The 17,741-nt window shown below is 32.4% G+C and overlaps 1 pseudogene; it reads right to left on the bottom strand.

The window, feature by feature from the left end:
- Window positions 1-3,850: 3,850 nt before the first annotated feature.
- Window positions 3,851-17,741, bottom strand: part of LOC120126885 — a 34,641-nt pseudogene continuing 20,750 nt past the window's right edge.

Below are 17,741 nucleotides of genomic sequence, written 5' to 3'. Positions count from 1 at the left end.
ATGTTTGGATTAACCATTTTGTCTAACAATCTTAAGACAAATGATTTATTCTTTAATCCGAAACATACTTACATTTTAATGTAAGTCAAACATACCATGGATAACGAACGACCAATGGGGAAGTGTGGTCTGTGATGATTTTTTTTTCAATTTGCAATTCAAAATTAGCGAGGACTGTTTAATTTTATGTTTTTCTTGGTCAAATCTTCACATGGTGCTTTGGTGCATGTAATGGAATGGATTGAATTGGTGCAGGTACCCTCAAATATTTTTATTACTCATTTGGAAAGTTTAGTTTGCATGGTATAATAAATTATAGACCACTTAATTATTGTCAGTCTTATCGAGACATTTGATCTCATTGTTATCGAAGCAATGAACTACATTACCTACCTTTGAAATCAACAAAGAATAAATTTTCAATCTGCAAATTAGAAAATGAAAAAGTGAAACTTTAGTGCTATAGAAAGGCAAAATTAATGCTATACACGTAATTGTTAGTCTTTGTATTTTTGTTTAGAGTTTTAATTTTATTAAAACCTAGAGTTTACTAGTTTCAACAAAATGGTGTTGATTGTGAATTTCTGTTCGGGGTTTAGTTTTACTAAATTCCCGCCATTTAAACAGAAATTACTTGTTGTGATAAATAAGGTACTGCAACGAAATTGTGATTTGTTTGTAAACAGAAATTGTACGTATGATTCTATTTTGGATTTCATTCTTGTTGTCTAACAGAATTAATTCGATGTGAATGAAGCCCATGAATTTTTAAGGCTTTATGTGAAGGAAAACCCAACTTAGTTGACTGGAGTCCTAAGATCTAAGTTCAATGGGACAACCTACTGCATAGACCTTGTGTTGTCACTGTGGGGATTTTATCCCAAGTCTATTCCTATGATGAAAACAATGACTCAAATATGAAATAGGTTAAGATTTTAATGACCACAATGTGTTTCGATGAGACGAACTACATAAATTACCTATGTGAGTGAAGTGAAGCCGCTTCAAGGGACTATTGGGGCATGTTCTCTAAGCACTTGTAGAACAAGGAGATGTCCCGACGATATGGACATAACGTAAACATATTTTCACAAGGGAAGGTTTAAAGGGGGGCCCTACCTACCCTATGCAAATATCAAAGTAAAATCTATCACCATATCGAGTCAGTGTTTGAAATCATCAATTTCATTCATGTGGGGATTGTTGGAAAATAATAATAATTGAATAAAATTGATGCTATTTATATAGTCACGTCACTTGGTGAATGGACTTTATTATAAAGTCATGTCATTTGATGAATAGACTTATTTTTTTAGTTTAAAGTCGCATCTATTCAATTATACTTATTCAAGAAATTTCTTCACTAAAAGGTCTTAACCATTCATCGAAATGTCTAACCTTTCAATCATTTCTCTCCTCTATATATAGGATAGTTAAGGCACAAATCTTAGAGACACAAGTTACATCATGCAAGGTTAAAATGTTGGAATAGGAAAACACTTAAAAACTTCCATCCAAATTTTTCTTTCTGGTGATAGAGAAAGGTAAGATTGTGTTTGACTGATCACCACAATTGTGCTTACTGTTGTGATCATTTGTTGTTGTATCCTGGGAGACCGACGTCCAACGTTACTCAAAGCACCGAGGAGAGGACAAATTTGTCTTAAGGAAACTGTTCATACATGCCAACTAAACTTTCTCCTCATTTATCTGACTCCGCTCATCCTCGATTTCATGTCTCCATATGAGTAACCAATCTCATTCCTCTATTTTAATTCTTTATTTATTTTTGCTTTTAGATTATATAATAAATATGTGTTTATTATTATTATTTTAAGTTTCGGATTAACATTTTGTCTAACAAGTGTCACCTTGAATAATTTTTGTTATATTTAATTATGGATATAAGTGAGTGAGATTAATTACCCCTAAAATTTTAAATTTTTATATATTAGATAATTTTTATTAACAATCTATTTTCATCATCTTAAAATTTTATAAATTTAGTCTCATAACATAGAATTATACTCCATTTAAACAAGTAACAGATAAGGACTATATTGATGTATTTAAATGTTACATGGGTTAAAAATAAAAAATTACCATTAATTAATTTAGCCAACGCCATACTTTCTTATTATGTATTGTTTCCAACGTTTTTAAAATTGTTTTTTCGTATAAACAATATATACCATTTTTAGTTATTTTTAATTAATAATCGTAGTATGTATGTCTGACGTGTAAACCAGTAAACGAGTGGGATTGCAAAACTTGGTGGAAAATTTGGCTGGACCGGATAGGACGATGTTGACAGCTGTCTCTGTGTTCTTGTGCACGTGCCGTGTCCCTCAACAACATTATCCTTATCCATTTTGTCGTTTTAAAAAAAAATGGAAACTAGGTTTAAAGGTGAAGAGAGAAATTCCCAGAAGAAATAGGATGCTATTATCAGCCACAAATTACATTCCATTAAACCCACGAAATTAAGCTAATTTACATTGAAATGGAAATTATTCTAAAAATAGATTTATCTATGTATGTATATCAATCACATAGTGGTGTTGACTGTTGAGAGGATGCAATTAGTGGAAATTAATTGAGATAGTTAGACAAAGCTTCAATAAATAATTAAATGATGGATTCTTTTACCAATCGTATAAAAATAATGATGAAATTATCGAATATCTTGTTAAGATGTGATTGGATTATGCAATAAATAATCTTAAAAGGATTGCAATCGAGTTCATCGATGCTTCCAAGCTATGTTAATCAGCTTCTGAGAAACTATTGAAGTTAGGTGAGCATAGCAAGTCCAAAAATCTCTTTGAAAAAATGAAAAGCTTTAGTGTGTATCGTCCTTCTTCTTGTTGTTGTTGCTGTTGTTCAAAAAAGTGGAGACATTACAATCAAAGTCTTTGTTTCTTTCGTCCTTTGCTCTTGCTTTTTCTTGGAAGAAACGACAGGATCCACGACTATTATGAACAACATTAGGGTTTTCATTTGCAAATTTACACCATGAACCTGTGGTTAATTAGGATGACTTTAGAGTTATAATGCCTATTGGAATCATAGATTATGATTCGAATTTGGAGACGATATTGTTAATGAGAACGATTAAAAATCTCCAACGTAAAAAAGTTTACGTAAATAGTAAAAGATGAAAAACAGCCAACTTGGTGCATATTTTGTTTGTTTGTTCAACAGCCAACTTGGTGTATTTAGTTGGATAATGTGTCAACATTTATTAAATAATGCCCATGTGATTGCTCATATAATTGTTTTCACTTTCTTCATTGGATCAAGTTGATATGCATCCACAAGGAAAATTAATGACAACAACAATAAAAATAAACATACTATCAATCTGTTAGTCCATTGTTTCTGTTTCTAGATTGAAAAAATTCCGACCTGCCGGATTCGAACCAGCGGCCTAAGGATTACTTTGAGGTGCACTCACTACAGTCCTCCGCTCTACCAAGTACCAACTGAGTAAAGGTTGCCTAACGAAAAAGTTTAGCGTTTTTTTTGAATAATCCTTCTACAATTGTAAAATGTTATACAACAGTGTATTTTCTATACCGTAGCAGTACTGCTGCAATAATTAAAGAAGAAAATAAGTTCACTGCCTCTTCTCGTGTACTTCCCTTTCTCTTATATAGCTTTGTATGTTTGGGAAGTGGGAACAATGGGGTCATTCTGGAAGCATTGGTTTGTGCAAGGGGTTAGGCTTATACTTATTGAAATTCTACATTAAAACTCTCTTATTACTACGATATAAGAAATAACAGCAAATTTGGTTTTGCAAAGCAAACTGCGAAAGGTGGCTCTCATTTTAGCCATGATGCACGATTTATCTACCTTCCACACTGCTGTTAACCCAGGACAGCGACATGGAACACGAATGTAACTGTCGAATATTGTCGATTTGTGAGGAGTGTTTCTAGTTCGAAAGGCTCATTCTTCCCTTCCAAGACTTTAACTACTTGTCTGATTGTTGGTCTGGAATCTGGACTAGAATATGAGCACAACAAACCTATAAATGCAGCACCTTCTCCACCTCTTCCTTGTCGAATCCTCTGTTACTTCTCAATCGTACATCGACCGCAGCGAGTAATTCGTGTTGCATCATCAGCCGCCATACCCATTCCACCAAAGCTGGCTTCCCTTCTTCTAAAGGTCTCCTCCCACACATGACCTCCAAGATTAAGATCCCAAAACTGAATACATCGGTTTGCGTCGATGTTCGTGCCTATAATGCCTCGGGGGCCAAGTAACCTACAGTTCCAACCACAAGCGTCGTGTTAGCAACTTGACCTTGCCCGTCCATCCGGGCTAACCCGAAATCCCCTAACCTTCCATTCATATACTTATCAAGCTATTCATTGCTGGCCTTGATGTCCCTATGCAAGACCTTAAGGTCCGTTTGATTCTAAAAAATATAAGTTATATTTATTTTCATTCTCTTATAAAATATAGCATAATATTTTAGAATGATTTCTAGAAAATATGAAAAACATAAAAAATCATGTTTTTAGTATTATCATTAAAATTGTTTTGAAAATTTAAAAAATGAGAAAACACGAAATCTTGGTTTTTAATTTAACTTTCATGGGTTCAAATCATTCTAACAACAATTTTTGACTTAGTGGTCCTTGAAACTTACAATTTTTTGTACCAAATCAATATGACCTCTAAACTTTTTTATACTTCAGTGTGATCCTTAAATTATTATTTTTAAATAATTTAGTTTTTTAGTATTTTAATATTAAATGTATTGAATATTTTAATAATTGTTTATATTTTATATTTTAATTTAAGTAATTTCTTAATTTTTCTAAAAAAATAAATAAGTTCTCAAATTTTCTAAAAAGTTAATTAGTTCATCGAACTTAACAAAAATTAATTAAGCTCATCTATCAAATCATCGTTTATTGTGAACTATCACATCAACATTTTGGATTATTGTGTAAGTTTTGTATTTTCATGTAAGCATCGTTACAGTCAATATAAATTTGATTTTGTTGGTCAAAGATTATTAGTTTTTTTAGATTAAGGGTCACAATTAATGTAAAAAATTCAGGGCTACACTAGTTCCTCTCGTCCCTGAATTTGAGGCTTTAAATACTACTAAATATATATTTTTTATTTTAAAGACATTTTTGTATGCTCTTTCTTAGAACAATATTTTTTATGTATTTTTTTAGTTTAATTGATATCCAATATACAATAATATTATATTCTCATTATAAATTTAAATAATTTTTTATGTTATAAAATTTCTTATAAACTTTATTGTTTTATATTTACAAAACTCACATGTTAAATTTATGTAATATTTTCTTAATAATTGAATTATTTAATATCTATCTGTTCATCTTTATTTTAGAACAATAGATATAAAATATATTTTATTATTTTTATTTCTAAATTCTAGATTTCATCATATTAAATATTTTTTTAATTTAAAAAAAACTAAAAAATGAAAAAAAAGGAGAAAAGAAAATACAATATTAGCGAGGCAACATCCTTGAAAATTTTAATACTGTCATCACAAAGCTCTCATTTTCCATATAATCATATATTGACATGAATGTCCCTTGTTCTTTCTTACTCCAACCTTTCAAATAGACAAGATGCCGGTGTTTTAACCGACTGAGGCTCGAAATCTCAGCCAAGAACTCTCTCATTCCGACGTTTTCATGTGAAATGCGTTTTACATCAATCTCTGTTCCTCCACGTAAAACACCCTTATAGTCCTTACCATCTCCTCCAAATCCGATCACGTTTTCATCCGTTTGTGGCTAATACTAGAATTCCCACTCTTCCATTGTCGCTTTCTCCTTTTCTTTTCTCCTTTCTCTCTTAATCAAACACAGATAAAACATAGTGTAGACACTCATTTTGTCCGGGATTTAAAAAAAATCAGTTCGAACGTTCCAGCACCGTCAAGACTTCTGGAAGCCGCCATCGTCATCACTTACATCTCCAGCATCTGAATATCACCAAAGTCAAAAGGAGACGAAAAAAACATTTTAAATCCCATAAATCTGGGATTTTGCCTACTCCAAAGAGATCATCACATGTAACAACTATTATAAAAGAATGAGGATTCAGACTTAAAGGAAGAGATGAGCAAGCATAAAAAACAACAGCAAAAAATAGAGAGAAGAGAACGAGAGACTTACCACGACCGTCGGAGGCCTCAAACATCGTCAGAGAAGTCGAAACATCGAAGGTAAAAATTTAGATCTACATCGATCTAGGGGTTTTAGAAAGAAAGGTCGTCGGATTCGACTTTAGGGTGGTGAGAGCTTCGATTTGATGTATTTTTATATTTTTCGGCCACCGTGAATAGTGACCAGTGGTGGTCGGAATAGTGACCCGGTGGCGGCGTACGATGGCCAGCTGTTGGCCAGTTTTCCTCCGGTGAGGGATTTAGAGAGAAGTCAAAGCTTCTCTCTCTTAAAAAGAGAAGAAAAAATGAAAAATGAGAGATAGGGAAGGCAATTAGGCATGTTATGGGATATAAATACCCTCCCCAAAACTAGGTCGTTTTGGGGAAGAACCTTTGCGTAATTTTGAAAATGGGTAAACCTCGTCCGCAGTTCCTATAATTTGTAACTTTTACATTTTAGTCACTAAATTTAATTTTTCAATATTTTAATTTGGATTTCGAACTTTATTATGTTTATATTTTAGTACCTAATTTATGTTTTATTTGAATATTGCTAGGAATTTATACATGTTTTATTTTGGTTACTAATATAATTTTATTTTCTTTTATTTCGGTCTCTTAATTTTGAAATAATTTCATTTTAATTAATGATTTGTGTGTTTGGTATTTTGTTTAATTATTGTGTGATTTTTAAACACTTTCTTCGTTTTAAGAAATAAAATTATTATTGACATTATTTCTTTTTTATATATATATTTTATTTCTTTTAGACATTAATATTTTCTTATTTATTGTTTATTTTAATATTTTCCCTAATTTTTATTTATTTCTCTTGTGACATTTTTTTTTATATTTTTTATTTTTATCTTAAAAGTTTTTATTTTTAATTTAATCTTCTAATTTTTTTTCTTTTTGTTTAGCATTCAATATTTTATTTTACCATCTAATATTTTGTTTGATTTTTTTCAGTAGTAATTTCAATTTATAAAAGGTAAGTAATTCGAATTGAATTTTTAAATTTCAATTTAAATTTAAATTTTTGCAATTAAGACAACCAACAAATTAAATGGTGCTAAAGGGCAGTTCAAGGGTGCTAATCCTTCCTTGACTGTAACCGACTCCCGAACCCTTTTTAATCGAATCTTTGTAAACGCATACCAGTTTTTCATCTTAAAAATATTTTTTCTTAAAATTGTTTTTAAAAGACGTTTTTAGGTATTCAGCTTACCTAACCCAAAGGTCGATGGTGTTGAAAATATTTTGATGTTTCGATATAAAAAATTAAGATAAAAGAATTTTAAGATTTTACAAATGATTTTCTAAGTATATTTGATACAATTATTAGAATATTATTACTCCAAGTTTTTCAAAGTTCAATTTCAATCCTTACTAAAGTGTAAAATTGTGGTTTATACTTAAAATATTTTTGAAACAATTTTCACAAAGTATTTCGAACCAAGAACGAGCCATTTCATCGATACACACCTATTTCGAATACAATTTATGCACCGATGCACACCCATTTCGAATACAATTTATGCACCGATGCACAACCATGCATCGATGCACTCTAAATTTTATGAAACATCGAATTGGTTTTATGTACCGATGCACACACCATGCATCGATGCACTCTAGACTATTTTGAAACATCGAAGCAAATTTGTGCACCGATACACACCCTAGTGTACCGATGCACTAAGTCTTTCGATGGTCGAAATATTTGAATTTTACACATAGTGTACCGATGCACAAAACCTATGCATCGATGCACCATACGCTCTCAACTATTTTATTAATTGTTTTCACACACTAACGGCTCTATTGACTCCACTAATGATCCCCAACGTTCAGAAATGGTCCAAAAAGTATTTAAACAAGCTTAGAAGCCATTGATCAACAACTATTATCAAGAATCAAGAGAGAATCAAAGAGAAAGCATCAAACCTCAAGTTTGAACATTTTCAAGCCTATTTCATTCAATATTCATTTTTGCTTTCAAGAACACTTATTGTGCTCAATTGTATTATTCTTGAGTGTTCTTTTTTTGTTCTAGAATTGTGCAAACATCTTGCCTTGTGAGGATTTTCTTGTAAGTTTGCAAAATTTGTATTGTTCTCTTTGGGAGAGAGTGTTCTCAAGAATTTGGGGTATAACTCTTTGTCCTCAAAAGAAAGACAAACTAGTGAATTTGTGGAAAATCCTTAGTGTGGATAGCTAAGGTAGTGGACGTAGAATTTGGTTGAGAAATTCGAACCTCTCTAACTCGCTGTGCAAATATTTTCAATTTTCTGTAAAAGCTTCTACCGAAATTTTTATTGCCAATTCACCCCCCACTTAGCCTATTCCGTCGATCGATTAACTCAACAATTGGTATCAGAGACTCACTCATTTGAAGGTTTAATCACCTCTTGAGTCGATTCAGGAAGAGTTACATCGATAATCAAGTCATCAATGGCCTCACTTCAAACTCCGATTTCGGTCTTGATTTATTGCCCGTCAACAAGCCTCCTTTCTTCAATAGAGCTAATTATGCTTATTGGAAGAATATGATGATGTATTTCATTAAAGCATGTGACACGGGAGCATGGAATATTATAGAAGACGGATACATCAAGCCTTCCACTCATTCAAGATTGTGGAGTGAAGGAAAGACAAGAATGTTCCAGCTCAACTCCAAAGCCATCCATATTATCTTTTGTGCTCTTGGACCAGATGAATACGAGAGAGTTTCATCTTATACAACCGCCAAGGAGATATGGGTCAAACTACAAGTCACTCATGAAGGCACAAAAGAGGTAAAAGAATCTAAATTTAGTCTTCTAACTCATAGCTATAAAAATTTTAGGATGAAACCGATGAAGATATCAAAGCTATGATGGATAGATTCTCCACAATTGTCAATGGTCTCAAATCATATGGAGAAATCATTCCAAATGACAAGCTTGTGAGGAAGTTAGTTTACTCTCTTCCAAAAGCTTGGCAATCAAAGAAGACGGCGATCATCGAGGCTAAAAATTTAAAATCTTTAACCCTCGATGAGCTTATTGGTTCTCTCCTCACGCATGAAATGATGCTTAAAGAAGAGGAAGATCTTCAGAAAAGATACAAACCAAAGAAGGAGACGGAGAAGAATAAAAACGTTGGAATTGCTCTCAAATAACAAAAGATGAGAGTGATTCAGATGAAGATGACGATGGCGAGGAAATGACATTGTTTGCCAAACAGTTCAGAAAAATGATGAGGCCAAACTAAAGAAGAAAATTCAAACGAAATAAAGGCTTCATGAATGAACCAAAAGAGAAGGACCCGATCATTTATGATGCAAAAAGCCAGGGCATGTCAAATATGATTGCCCACAATTGAAGAAAAAGGCCAATCAAAGAATAAACACAAAGCTCACGTGGCTATATGGAGTGATGAAGAAGGTTTCGATGAAGAGGAACAAGAAGTAGCAAACTTGTTCTTGATGGCATTCGGGGAGGATTCTCAGGTAACCTCTAGCTCATTTAATTTTGAAGATTATTCGTTTGATGAGATATTAGAGGAATATACTGGGTTGGCTTCTGATTATAAGAAATTATTTCTAAAATATAAAAATGATATTTCAAAATTGAAAAATGAAAATAATCTCATATCCAAGACCAACAATGATCTTGAAAGTAAAATCAAAGATTTGCAAATCAAACTAGAAGAGTTTGAAAAGAAAAATTCTTATTTGCAAAATTTACTTTCAAAGGTCAATGATGATCATCAAAAGAAAATTGATGATCTTAAAGCTTCTTTTGATAAAATTGGAAAAAAAACATTTTGAAAATAGAGAAAATTCAAAATCCAACTTTGTTAGAAAAAGTTTTAAAAACTACAATCATAGAGGCCCCCGAAGAACCTCTAATGGAAAAATCATTAGAAGTATATGGGTTCCTAAAGAAATCATTACTACTAAAGATAAGGATATCCTACACAAATGGATACCTAAGGGGACTATAATTTTGGAAACTAATGAATATGGACCCAAAAGAATTTGGATACCAAAATTAAAAAATTAATCTATGTTTATAGGAAAAGGAGCATTGCTACAAGGCATGGGAAAGAAATTCAAATTCATGGTACCTTGATAGTGGATGCTCGAGACATATGACAGGAGATAAGAGTCGATTCATAGAGCTTAACGCCAAAAATTGAGGAGAGGTGACTTTTGGTGATAATTCAAAAGGTCACATTGAAGGTATAGATACAATAGGTAATACCTCTTCCATAAAAATTAAGAATGTTTTATATGTGAATGGATTAAAGCATAATCTATTGAGTATTAGTCAATTATGTGATAAGGGATTCAATGTCATGTTTGAAACTAATGGTTGTAAAGTCATTGACATTGCATCTAATCGGATTATGCTTGTTGGTCATAGAATAAGAAACATATACATGGTGCATTTAGATTCTATAGATATGACTAATGTATGCCTAGTTGCTAAGGATGAGCATGATAGTTGGTTATGGCATAGAAGACTAGGACATGCTAGCATGAGTGTTTTACAATGACTAATTCAAGGAGATTTAGTTCGAGGGTTTCCTAAACTAAAAATTTGATAATGATAAAATCTGTGATGCTTGTGCTAAAGGAAAACAAAAGCGAATTTCTTTTAAATCCATTAATGACATATCCACTAGTAGAGTATTACAATTGATCCATTTAGATCTTTTTGGGCCATCTAGAACAACTAGATTGGGTGGAAAACAATATGCATTTGTCTTGGTAGATGACTATACTAGATATACTTGGGTTCTATTTTTAAGTACTAAAGATGAAGCATCAGAAAAATTCATCACGTTTTCAAAAGTAATCCAAAATGAAAAAGGTTACTTTATAACTACTATTATGAGTGGTCATGGAACTGAATTTGAAAATCTTGGATTTACTGAATTTTGTAATTCTAATGGTATTAGCTATAATTTTTCAACACCTAGAACTCCTCAACAAAATGGAGTTGTTGAAAGGAAAAATCAAAATTTAGAAGAAATGGCTAGAACCATGCTTTGTGGAAACAATTTGCCAAAATATTTTTGGGCGGAAGCCTCAAATACCGCTTGTTATGTTATTAATCGAGTAATGATTAGGCCTATTTTAAAGAAAACTCATATGAACTTTTTAAAAATAAAAAGCCTAACATTAGCTATTTTTGGCAAATTTGATGCTAAAAGTGATGATGAAATTTTTCTGGGTTATTCCTTAAACTCTAAAGCTTATCGAGTATTTAATAAAAGAACTTTAGTTGTAAAAGAGTCTATACATGTTATTTTTTTATGATAATCCCCTTCCAAGGAAGGATTCTCGTGTGAATGATGATGTAGGTATTATAAACACAAATTACGTTAGACATGACGTTAGAGAACCATCATCAAAAGAAGAAACGAAAGATGAGGAAACTCAAGATCCTCTTGAGAATCCAACCATTGAAGAAAGAGAAGTCTCTTACCTAAGGGAATACAACTATGTCAAGGATGGTGAAATAATAGGTGATCCATCCAAAAGGGTAACAACTCGATCTTCTCTTAGAAATATATGTAATTATGTTAAATTTATTTCATGCATAGAGCCTAAGAATATTAAAAAAGCATTAAACGATGAAAATTGGATTACGGCTATGCAAGAAGAGTTAAATCAATTTGAGAGAAGTAGAGTATGGACATTAGTTGAAAGGCCTAGCAATAAATCTACTGTAGGTACTAGATGGGTATTTAGGAATAAGCCTGATGAAAGTGGTAATATAGTGAGAAACAAGGTTAGACTTGTTGCTCAAGGCTATACTCAAGAAGAAGGCATAGACTATAATGAAACATATGCTCTCGTAGCTAGGATGAAGGCAATTAGAATGTTATTAGCATTTGCATTTTTTCATGAATTTAAATTATATCAAATGGATGTTAAAAGTGCATTTTTAAATGGTTTTATAAAAGAAGAAGTGTATGTGGAACAACCTCCAGGTTTTGAAGATTCAAAATTTCCAGATCATGTTTTTAAATTGAAAAAGTACTTTATGGTTTAAAACAAGCTCCTAGAGCTTGGTATGAAAGATTGTCAAATTTTTTAATTGAAAAAGGTTTTTCAAAAGGGAAGGTTAACACTACATTGTTTTTAAAGCGTAAAGGTAAAGATTTATTAGTAGTTCAAATTTATGTAGATGATATAATATTTGGTTCTACTAATAATGCTCTTTGTCAAAAAATTTCTAAGCTAATGCAGAGTGAATTCGAGATGAACATGACGGGGATCTCTAATTTTTCTTGGGACTCCAAATCAAGCAAAGAAAAGATGGCATCTTTATCAATCAAGTAAATTACATCAAGGATATGCTCAAGAAGTTTGGACTGAAAAATGGGAAACCTCATACCACTCCAATGAACTCATCAACAAAGCTTGACAAAGATGAAGAGGTAATATGTGGATATTAAATTGTATAGGTCAATGATTGACTCTTTGCTCTATCTAACCACAAGTAGGCAGGGCATTATGTTTAGTGTTTGTTTATATGCTAGATTTCAATCACATCCTAAGGAGTCACATTTACTAGCTGTTAAGAGGATCTTTAGATACCTTAAGGACACTCCTAGTTTAGGACTTTGGTATCCTAGAGACTCTAGCTTTAGCTTGCATGCCTTCTCAGATGCGGATTATGGAGGATGCAAAAATAGATAGGAAAATTACCTCTGGTACTTGCCAATTCCTAGGAAATATGCTAATTTCTTGGTTTTCAAAGAAACAAAATTGTGTTGCATTATCTACCACTGAAGCAGAATACATTTCAGCGGGTAGTTGTTGTGCACAAGTTTTATGGATGAAACAACAACTTTTTGATTATGGAATTGAAGTAGGTACCATACCTATCAAGTGTGACAATACTAGTGCTATTTTTCTCACTAAAAATCTCATCCAACACTCTAGAACTAAGCACATTGAAATTAGACACCATTTCATTAGAGATCATGTCGCTAAAGAAGATGTAGTTCTAGAATACGTTGATACTTTGCACCAATTAGCGGATATCTTTACAAAATCTTTAGATAAAGAAAGATTTTGGACACTTAGGAGAGAACTAGGTTTGACCAACCTACCTGGACTTAGTGTTTAGAATAAGTTTAGCACTTTTAATTAGTTTTGGAAAATACTTATAATAATAACACTTTTGATTGCATTCTTTGCCATTAGTTAGGGGGAGTTTATGATTCTTAGTGAAAATTGATTATATGTTCAAATGTAGTTTAAGGATTTGATTTGATTGATTGAATATAGTTAATTTTCAATATATGTGTTTCCAATACCACTAGATCTAAATAATTTAGCATTTTGAGTGTTTAAAATGAAGTTTTGACGTTTTTGTGCATAATGCATCGATACATTACCTAGTGCATCGATACATTCCTTGAATGTGCATCGATTCACCATGAAGCTGCACCGATGCATGCCTTGAATGTGCATCGATGCACTCTGTTGTACATCGATACACCAGTCGGTTTTTGGGTTTAAATTTTTTATTTTCTTCATTCCTTCAAAGCCCCAAAACCTCTAAACTCACGCCGTTCGACCCTCTTTCACCCTAATCTCAAAATTGCCTCAAAATCAACGTTATAAAGTCAGAATCCAATTGCTCTTCAACTCCTAATCCTGCTTCTATCATTAAATCGTGCAACCCATCATCACATTCTCACTTAAATCCAAATTTTCAAGGTATTATCTCAAAAACCTCTATTTTATTGATTTTTTAACTTATTAGTTTTGATTAGTTCTAAGATGAACATTACATCGGGAATTGATTATATGATGATTCTAAACTAGATTTTACAACCAATTTAATCAAAAATACATAATTTTTCAAACCTTCTTTGAATTTCGATATTAAAAATATTTGATTTCAAAATTTATTGTTTTAATTAATGTTTTTGATTTAATTATGTTGTTTTCATGAAAACTTTATGTATTATGATCTTTAAACATTATTTGTCAAATAGTTTTCAAAACTTTGTCCATTAGGATGCGGTTTAGAGAATCTTGAAATATTGTGGACTCAATTGAGTTTTGGGATTGATTATATTGCATACATGTTCTCAAATTTACAGGTTACTTATTCCTTTCCAATTCTTAAACCATGTCTAATCCCAAACAACCTAGGACATTGTCTAGTCGATCAAGCCAAAACCAACCTCCAATTCATCCACCTAATCCAAATCCAAATCCAAATGACCCAAATATAACCATTCTGAGCTCATGTTTCAATGTACCTGGTCGTAGACAAGATCTCTACCATAGGTACCATACCTGTTTTGAGTCATAAAAATTGGGAAGAGCGTATCCCTTCGATCCAAGCTATGGAAGATATGAATTTTCAATATCTTCATACTCTTAAATCCTGGAAGTTTGATAACCTCTTTAAACTCAAACCTATTGTTTATCAACAATTAGTCCGCATCTTCTATTCCAATGCGGTATGTGTCCAAAACGATCGCCGAACCGAAACCATAGGAATTCGGTCATTTCTTTTAGGTCAATTCATTTTTATTGACTCCGACACATTCGCTACCCATTTTGGACTCAATAACGTAGGTTTATATAATGAAAAGGAGACTGTGGTATCACCCTATAAGTCTAAGGATAGCGTTAGTACCTTACCATCTCATCACGATCGATTTCTACATTTGTTGATCTCTTGGTGGTTTCGACTATCCGGAGGTAGGTACTCCACCCTTAGGAAAATAGATATATGGTGGATACATTGTATCCAACATAATAAGAAGATTAATCTGCCACAGATTATCTTTAGTGAGTTAATAGATACCGTAAACAATGTCCCTTCTAAGAATATATAAACTTTAGTTTACGGATGTCTTCTCAGTAACTTGTTTATCAAACTTGATCTTATGGTCAATCTTGATATTCCAATCCCTCTCCAAAACCAAATCAATTTCATTTCCACACAAAAAGTGGGATGGAAACAAGATAAGGAAACTGGCCAATGGGTTTATCGTCCCATTGAGCAAACTCCAGGAACTAGCTCTTCACGAGCTCCACCTCCTCCGGTACTGGAAGCTGATGACGATCCAGAGCTTCAACAGCTTATGGAAGATATTGACGAGGAAATACCCGATGATGATTCTCCAACACCGGAACCGACACAACATGAGGAATAATTGCCTCCATATTTTTGAACATTTATGGAGTCATTTGATCTAAGGTTTGCTTTCATGGAGTCTCAGCTGACTAAATTTTAAAGGGAGATACGTGAACGTATGGATCCTCTCACACTTAAAGTATGAGCACATTATCCTCCTCCTCCCGATCCTCCTATGGACGACTAGACCTACATTGCCTTAGTTTGCTTGAATTGAACCCCAAACTCAAAACTTTGAATTATGAACCATTTTGATGTTCATGGATTGTTTTTATTTTGGATGTTTGAATTTGTTGGATGATTGGATGTTTGAACTTATTATTACATATATTTGGTCTGTTTGAATTTTAGTTTTGCTCCTAATATTTATTTATGCATTAGTTGCATTATGAACAATCTTTCCATTTCACATTTGTTTATGAATATTGAATTATGAAAACTAATGGCTAACCTTTCTCTTGCTCTTTTATCTTAGCAACCTAAACTTTAAATTCCTAAGTCTCAATTGGCTATGTTTTTCAAAAATCTTTTTTAAAACGTTTTATAAAGTCTTTTTGATTTAACAGAAAGGGGAGAAGATGTGTTATAGTAAGGGGGAGTAAAATTTTTCAAAATTGATTTTCAAAATGATTTTCTTGAAAATTCTTAAAATTACTTAAATGTTTTGTTATATCAAAAAGGGGGAGATTGTTGAAAACATTTTGATGTTTTGATATAACAAATTAAGATAAAAGAATTTTAAGATTTTACAAATGATTTTCTAAGTATATTCGATACAATTATTCGAATATCAAAATATTACTCCAAGTTTTTCAAAGTTCAATTTCAATCCTTACTAAAGTGTAAAATTATGGTTTATACTTAAAATATTTTTGAAACAATTTTCACAAAGTATTTCGAACCAAGAACGAGCCAAAAAAATCAATTTTATGAAGGGATGTACGATGCACTCCTTTGATGCATCGATGCACACCATTTCGAATACAATTTATGCACCGATACACAGCCATGCATCAATGCACTCTGGATTTTATGAAACATCGAATTGGTTTTATGTACCGATGCACAAACCATGTATCGATGCACTCCAGGCTATTTTGAAACATCGAAGCAAATTTGTGCACCGATGCACACCCTAGTGTACCAATGCACTAAGTCTTTCAACGATCGAAATATTTGAATTTTACACATAGTGTACCAATGCACAAAGCCTATGCATCGATGCACCATACACTCTCAACTGTTTTATTAATTATTTTCACACACTAACGTTTCTATTGACTCCACTAATGATCCCCAACATTCAGAAATGATCCAAGGAGTATGTAAATAAGCTTAGAAGCCATTGACCAACAATTATCAAGAATCAAGAGTGAATCAAAGAGAAAGCATCAAACCTCAAGTTTGAGCATTTTCAAGCCTATTTCATTCAATATTCATTTTTTCTTTCAAGAACACTTATTGTGCTCAATTGTATTATTCTTGAGTGTTCTTTCTTTATTCTAGAATTGTGCAAACATCTTGCATTGTGAGGATTTTCTTGTAAGTTTGCAAAATTTGTATTATTCTTTTTTGGGAGAGAGTGTTCTCAAGAATTTGGGGTATACTTCTTGAGGGATTTGTAAGGTTACTCTTTGTCCTCAAAAGAAAGACAAATTAGTGAATTTGTGGAAAATCCTTAGTGTGGATAGCTAAGGTAGTGGACGTAGACTTTGGTGAGAAATTCGAACCACTCTAAATCACTTTGCAAATATTTTCAATTTTCTATAAAAGCTTCCACCGAAATTTTTATTGCCAATTCACCACTCTTGGCCTATTTCGTCGATCGATTAACTCAATAGATGGTGATTATTTTTCAATTCTATTTAATTTAATTTCAAAATCTCGAATTTTTCAAAATTAAAGTCGTAACCGTTTTTTAAAATAACATTTAATTGTTCCACCCAAAAAACAGTTATGACAGCTTGGCATCTCTGCTGGGAAAAGGTAAGTGAGTCAGGCCGAAATTAGTTTTCGGTTGTTTTTTGAGCGAAAATTACAAGTTTAAATTTTAATTTATTTATTCGATTCCAATTATTTATCTTTGATTATTTTTCAAATAAATAGTTGTACTGACGTTTTTCAATGATTTCAGATATTTAACTTTTTCCATCTAAGGCTATATACCCGAGCTTCGAACCCTTTTAAGTAGGGGCTAAAGGGACACTCTCGTGAGAATTTATTCTCCGTATGGGCCTAGCAAGTAACCTTCAGGATTCATATACCTTATGCTTTCGTGGGAATTTATTCTCCGTATGGTCATAAGGGAATGTTTCCTCTCGAGTTTAACTTAGTCCACACAAGCTTGTAATGGGATTAAGACTAAGGGTCTGGCAAACCCAATGGGGAACCAGCAAGGA

Source organism: Hibiscus syriacus, unplaced genomic scaffold, assembly GCF_006381635.1.
Source record: "Hibiscus syriacus cultivar Baekdansim isolate YM2019G1 unplaced genomic scaffold, ASM638163v2 tig00001478_pilon, whole genome shotgun sequence".
Taxonomy (NCBI): domain Eukaryota; kingdom Viridiplantae; phylum Streptophyta; class Magnoliopsida; order Malvales; family Malvaceae; genus Hibiscus; species Hibiscus syriacus.
The sequence above is the reverse complement of the archived record's forward strand: the minus strand, read 5'-3'. Positions and strand labels throughout refer to the sequence as shown.